This window comes from Centruroides sculpturatus, unplaced genomic scaffold (genome assembly GCF_000671375.1).
Source record: "Centruroides sculpturatus isolate CEXI.00-Female unplaced genomic scaffold, Cexi_2.0 scaffold54, whole genome shotgun sequence".
Lineage (NCBI taxonomy): Eukaryota > Metazoa > Arthropoda > Arachnida > Scorpiones > Buthidae > Centruroides > Centruroides sculpturatus.
Window position 1 is genome coordinate 891,232 of NW_019384340.1, and position 7,911 is coordinate 899,142.

Genomic DNA, 7,911 nt, shown 5'->3' on the forward strand with positions numbered 1-7,911 from the left:
TTGAAATAAATTATAATCTATATAATTTATTACGTTGTTTATTTTACAAATTAGCATTATTAACAGTAGGGACTTGGCTTTCGGATCGTTGTTTGGGAGGAATATTGTTCTTGTTAATTTAAAGCAATGATATAAGTATTTATAATTAGTTTTATCTGTATAGCTAATACAAAGTGTAAATATTAGTATCAAATGTTCTTCATGTTTTCAATGATAAAGAATAGCAACAAATTTTATTTAAGTTGGGTGTATATCTTTGAATTAAAATTATTATTACTTCTTTTAATTTATGAAATTCAGTATATATTTTTGTGTACTTAATTCAACACTTTTACAAATTAACGGATTTGAGCTAAGAGAAAAATAAAACAAGACTGCAACGGCCGGGAATCGAACCCGGATCATTCGCTTGGGAAGCGGACATTCTACCATTGAACTACCGATGCTCGTTATAACAATACATGCACGATTAAAATCTTCTATAATTTTTCCTTGAAATTACAGAATTTTTTCATTTCTCAACGAACAGAACCATTGTTTTTTTACTGTCTTCTATTCAATACATTGTTATTATAGCGGTTCCATCTTTTATAAATCCCAGTATTTTCGTCACGAATACGGTCTCATCGAAAATGCATCACACGTTATTCGCATTCCATATTGATTTATTTGAATTACGATATTAGCACTGGCATATAATTGAGCACCAATGTATTGCCCCTACCCCTTTGGTGTATTCAACTTTAAAAGCTACATTAATTAGAAGAGTGCCAATAAGCTGAAAATGTAGGCATGTTGTTTCCATTATAATAATTAGTACTTTAAATATGATGTCAAAAGTATTTAAAATATAAACTTTTGGTAAATATTTTAAATCAAATCGAATTTGTAACTATATATCAGGTTTAAATTATAACCTTGTTGACTTTATATAGAGTGTCAGTTAATGAAATACTAAGACACATTAGGATAAGTTTAAATCTCTTAAGGATTAATTTAAGTCTTTGAAATTTATTTCCAAAATGTAATACATATTTCTTTAGTTCAATATTTTTATTATAAGGAAAATGAACTTTTAAAAGATAAAACTACAAAATCGGATAATGCATTTAAAGCGAGTAGTTGTCATATTGATCGACTAACCTATTTCATCAAAGAGAATATAAAATGATGCCAGTCAGCAAATGCTAAAAAAAATATATGAAATCATCAAAAACTCATTGGGATTATGAAATTACAATGGAAATTCTTTTGTGTCTTATCGACTTATTGATTTTTTATTATACGAAAAGTTTTAAAAGTTTTGCCTCAAATCTATATTTAAAAATTAACTAAATTCTTCGCTAGATTAATTTACAATTACACACGCAATAATAATATAATTAGATTGTTTAAATATGTAAATAATTTCAATAAGAGGTTCCTTTATAAGTTTTATACGTCTGCACGAATCTAAAAAAAGTCTCTGTAATTATTTTTTCTTTTAAAGCAAAGTTTATATTTTTATAAAATGTTATATAAATGTTATATTTATATTTATAGAACACTTATCATGAATAGCAGAGATTATAAATGGATTTTTTCATAAATAATAATATCCGTGATGCGATATTATATTTCTCTTCTCTGATTTATGAATCAATAAAAAGCAGATCATATGCTATCTTAAACTAGTGAAAAAGTACATTGATGTCCTTATGCATGAATATTTTTTCATGTAATATTGAATAAACTTCTATGATCATTAGATCGAGAAATTAACATTTCTATGTAAGAAAATATTTTAATTATAAATCTTGAATTTATAAACACGATGACCGAAACAAGAAAATCATTCATCTTATACTGAATTTTTATATTATTTATTTAAATTGAAATTTTCTTTGCTTCATTCCATTCTCATGAAAATGGTTGCAGTCATTGTTTTGGTATTGCTGACCTTCTCGATCACCATCATCTTAGTAGGGCTGGTTAGTAATCTCGGAGAGAATCAAATCTTCTTTGGTAAATACCTCAAATGTAGTGAACATTTCGCATGTTTTTTCTCACTTTTGTCCTAAAACGCAGAATAAAACGGTGTTTATACGCATATACTTTGTAAAAAACTCACCAGAGACACAGTAATAACACCTTGGCTTAAGTAATAAAATAAGAGATTGACTGTAATAGAGTAATGTATTATTACTTCATAGTTTACGAATCCTTTCAATAAGAGCCCACCATTTTACCTCATCACTATGGTAGCAGTGTTTCCAATATAATCATTAATTAGCCAAAAAGCCACCTTCTTACTTTTACTCCTGTTACTATATATACACATTTATGCACACATTGCAGTTAATTCCTAAATGTACTTAAAATAACTTATAATATTATAATGATGACACATTGTCTGTAGTAATATGATTTGAGAGAGTTACCACCAATACAAACTAAAGTTTTATGAGATTTGGTTCGAGTTCGACTTACATACTTCAAAGTTAACAGGATTTTTGGAACTCGCTTACTTTAATCCGAAGGCCAAGAAATGGAAAAGAAACAAAGTCCAGTAGGTAGGGATTAATATCATATATCACAATCTGATACATAATACAACTCAGCATCTCAACTTAAATAACAAGTATCAAGTTTTACTTTCATCTACGAATTATGTTTTCGTCTTATTTTCAATTAGTTCAATTTATTTTGTAATTATCAATCTATTTAATTGCAGTAATTCTCATTTATATTATTTTATTAAAATATTTAAACTATTTTAATGTTTAGCTACTTTTATTTGTAATCTTCAACACCATTATACGTGGCACACTCAGGAAGGAACAAAACTTATTTCTAGAACACTTCAAAGAAATAAGTTTCTGTCCCTTTCTGACCAATCAGAACTTTATTTTTTGACGCACCACACATTAATCAACGTTTCACATTATATATATAGAAAGGATTTTCTTCTTTCCTCTTCCTTCTTTCTCCCAAAGAAAAAAAAAGCAAAATTCTTATTATCAATTGTGGAGTAAAGAGGAAAACTTCATTAGATAAAGGATAGTATTTGAACAAATGAGTTAATATACAGTTTCTTGCACAGTATTTATAGAATTACTATGAAGCCACAATAAATTACATTATTATTCTAAAACAAATGATACTTTTAGAAGATCAGCTGTAAATATAATCAATTAGAACCAATTTTTTAATATTTTTCACAAGTTGTACAAAGGATGGTCCTCATCGCCCGGTTGTCTTTTTGTGGGCCTGGTCGGACCCATAATGAACTTGCTAATAAAAGGGTCGTCCTAGTGACCACAGGGCTAAAAACGTTTTTTAAAAAAATCCAGCAACTAAAGTTGCGTAAATTTCCCGGCTGTTACGACTTTGTGTTTTATTAGGTAAATTACTGTACACAGTGTATTCATTAATTTTCATTTTCATGTAGTAAAGGCTCTATGCCTTCATAAAGGACGTACTTTTCCTTTGTTTAAGGGTATTTGGGCAGTTTATTCTCTGTTATATTCTCAAGTAAACAATACATACAAGTACAGTACAGTATTTTCTGAGGAAACACTCGTACTTATTTTTTTAACCACATTCCCGATAACCCGGCATTTTCACAAACTCGGCCACCCTTCGGTCCACATTAGGCCGAGTTTTCGAGGTTCTACTGTATTAAGCATAATAAATAAAATTGTGTGTGGCGCCATCTGTTATGAGATTTTGTTATATAAAATTTTATATTTTAATTGCTATAAAATGTATAAAGTTAGAAAAATAGAAGAATTATTCTATGAAAAACTGGTTCTTATTTAAGTGTTACAAACGTGAAGAAAACCAAGTAAACTCCGCGTGGTCATCTCACCAACTGCTAGTGTTTAGTGGTTTAATCCAATCACTCATGGGCATTAAAGAATATTCAAAGCACAATTATAGAAATAATTTATTAACAGGCAAAACTAATTGTGAAAAATAAGGAGAAACATCAAATGAATGGCGTAAAAGAATAGAATTTTATACTTTTATTAATACATGTACGAAGTGTTTTGTCTCTCTGCCTAGCATAATATTTCACGACTGAAGAACCGCTGCTACACTCCGGTTGAAAACCTCTGCCTTAATTAATTATGTCGATTTTTCAGAGAATATTTTTTCCGTAAAAAATTCAGTATTTACAATTAATTAAATTAAATTAACTTTTTTATATCGATTCTTAGTTATGGATTTTTATCAATATACTGATCTATATTTTGTTCGAGGGATAAGTTTATTCGTTCGTGAAAACGAGTAAAGTTTTATTACATGCATGAAAAATTCATTTTATCTTCTCTGTTAACACAAACACATCGAATTTATTGAACGACGCAACCTAGTTCAGTGACATAAATAACATTATGTACTGTACGTATATATATTGAATACAATCTATCCACTTAGCATTTTCACTTAGCATTGTGTTTGAAGAAATCCAGTCATACGATAATCAGTCCANTTGGAATATTCAAATTTTATAAGGAATTCTCTAAAATGAGAAATATCTTTTTTTTTTCAAATTTTTTGGAAGTTCCAATGTTTTGAAAATTAAAAATTTAGTTTTTAGATTATCGAAATGTCTTCAGAGATTAGTTATTAGTTAGATAAGTCCATTAAAATCAATTATAATAATAAAATATTATTGATATTAAGTTAAAATGTTTAAATGTAATTAAAATCATTTAGAAAAATTATAAAATTTCAACTACATTAATAAATTTACGCGAATAATAATTTAAAAGAGGAAAGCTTAAATCGAAGTAAGGTAACTTGAAACTTTCAATTACACTTTAAGGATGTTTTTTAGATATTTTTTAATGCTTTTTATCACTTAAAATGGTTTTAAATAAAAGTTTTAAAAGTCTAACATAATTTAATTTAAATATTATGATTTTTAAATAGAGAATTTCCATTTATTTAACCTACAACCCCCATAGAAAAAATCAGCTAGATACAAGCTGATGCTCAAGTTTATTGACTTCAACGTTGAACTGTTCAGCAAAATAAAGAAATTCGTTAAAAAATGAGTAATTTAAATAACATTTGATGAAAGTATAATATTAAAATTNAATATTAAAGTTAGTCGACATTTGACTGATGATGTCGATGATATATCATAATATAAATTGAATAATAGAAATCGATAAAACTCCTGAAGCATAGTTTGAAGCGGAGTAAAGTTAATAATCGATCAAAGAATGGTTTTTGTCTGTCTTCCACTGATTCTTGTTATATCGGAATCGAATTTGATAAAGAAAGGAATAAAAAATAAAGACGAAACTTGTCAGTCAAACTGCATTGTAATTTAAGTCATCGAACTTTGTTTCTAGGGAAAGAACCAAGAGGAAAACCTAGAAAGAGGTGGAGGAATAACGTCAAAAACTGAATGGAAACATATCTGAAAAATGCTCATAACAGGGAAGAATGAGAAGAAGAGGATGCCACAAGAATATAATGTAATTTGATAGAATTTAAATTAATCTGAAGTATTGAAACTACTGAGCTAATTTATAGGAATTAACTAAGTATTCTAAAGCGAGCCAACACACTGACAATATAAGGTAGTTATTCAACTTTTACGTGTTTTACAATATGTAGAAAGATATTTTCAAACATTTCAAACACTTCATACAAAAAAATATACAGTATTCTCAATAGTAACATGCTATTTGATTATTTTCTTTCTGTAAATATTTATATTCTGTAAATAGTAACATCATTGAGTTTATGTTATACAATAGAAAAAACATCATTTATTTGTGTCGTATAATGAATAAACAGATATTTTTAAAGATTATAAACGTGTTACATGGAAAATATTTTAATATTAACATGTCATTTTTAGAAAGTTTAACTTTTTCTTAACAGACTGAGTCAATAAAGCGTGTCTGTCTAATGTAGCTTATCCAGCAGAGTCATTTGTTTTGAAAGGATATAGATACAACTTAAGATGTTAATTGCCTGGGCAGTAAAGATCCTCCTGATACCCTATTTGATTTCGACCCACGTGTGAAAGTTGTGTTTTTGCCTCCAAACACAACCAGCTTGCTTCAGCAATGGACCAGAGAATCAACAAAACATACAAGACTAACTACATTCATCCCAAGATTTTCCATTGAATGGTATCTAAACAACTTTCCATTTCATTTTTGAAAAAAAGTGGACAAACAATGCCAGAAACTAATCGTGTTGCTCATGTAATAGAAGTTGTTAATGTTGCCAGACAATTGGATTTGGAAGTCAATGGTGGTCAACAAGGTATTAGATTCACATAGTCAGGATCTGACAATTGATGAGCTCGGAGATACGTTAGCAAAACGTCACTGAAGTAGTAAATACTACAAGCTAGAAACACTTTATTTATAGAAGACACTAATGATATAGAGAAACCATAGCCACGCTGGGGATACTGCACAATGTGGTTCCCCCATTATTAAGATGAAAAATCTGAAGAAATAAACAAAATTTTAATCTATACTAAGTATTTCATATATTTTATGTGGCATTATTATCTTTTGTATCTATTGTTCGCTTTAATTTTGGTTTAAATGTCATTTAATATTATTTTTTTATAAGTAGCATTAGCTGTATTTTTTAATTAAGTAATCGAGGCAGTGTATAAGATAAAATTTAATATTAAAAAGATATTATTTTATTATTATATTAAAAAAAAATCGATACAACCAGTAAATTATTGGAGAAATTNGACATAAATAACATTATGTACTGTACGTATATATATTGAATACAATCTATCCACTTAGCATTTTCACTTAGCATTGTGTTTGAAGAAATCCAGTCATACGATAATCAGTCCATGTTCTTGTTATACTTATTATAAAATAAAAGAATATAAATAATTTTTAAAAGTTTACTTTAATAAAAGATTTTTAGAGATTAAGAGATGTTGGGGATGGGCCATCCCCATAAATACAATGCAATTACACACATACAGTACGTCATAATTAAATTCTGCATTTTATTATGGTTATCGGATTTCGGAGTGGAGAGGGTGGTGTATATGTGGCACCCCCTAAAATATCATTAAAAATGGCCTGTAATCGGATTGAGGTAATCGTCTAACTGTAAGTTTCAGACTTAGAGGATTACCTCAATGTTTACGTTTATGCATATTACTGTGAGCTGTATTATTAGCATTATTGTACTTTGTGTTGGAATTGATATTGGTGATTGTAATATGTTTTTGTTGTATGGCTGTATGTACAAGATTTTCTTGTATTAAATAAGTGAATAATTTACCGTTTTTAATCTGAAATAGTAATTTACCAAAGTGTTATAATGTCTAACACATGTTTATTTTACATTACAAGTATTTATTTTGGATTGCTGTTTACTCGACGAATTACATTCATGTTGAATGGACACACAAGATCATCAGTCAATTGCATTGAAAGCAAAGTTCGATGACTTAAGTAACAATAAAAGCTAAAATTAGCAATTGATAGAAAAGTTTTCTTCTTCTTCTTCTTCTTCTATTAAACTTCTGATTCTACTAAATGAAAGATTTCTGGAGAAATAATCATGTTATTTTTCTCACTTTTAATGATAAAAGTTATAAACCTCGCGATATTATAATACTTTTATTGATATTCATGATTATTAGAGTAATAAATAAACCAGCAACGAGTTGCTTAACTTTCCAGGCAACATTTAAAATCTTGGTGGCGCCTTCTATTATCATATTTTATTAGAAAAACCTTTATATATTTTTAATCTATTATAAAACTATTAATAGATACACAGCATTATATTTTCATTGATATTTGAGTAAAATTGTAGTATTATTTTCAATTTTATTTTAAAACTAGCTGCAACTACCCGCTTTGCTGGGTTTTTATTTGTTCGTACATTTATATGTATATATATATAAGA

The 7,911-nt window shown here is 28.0% G+C and overlaps 1 non-coding gene across 1 annotated transcript; it reads right to left on the reverse strand.

Moving 5' to 3' along the window:
- Positions 1 to 375: 375 nt before the first annotated feature.
- Trnag-ccc lies at positions 376 to 446 on the reverse strand. Its single transcript has one exon. It is a non-coding gene; the product is annotated as a tRNA-Gly (tRNA).
- Positions 447 to 7,911: the final 7,465 nt, after the last annotated feature.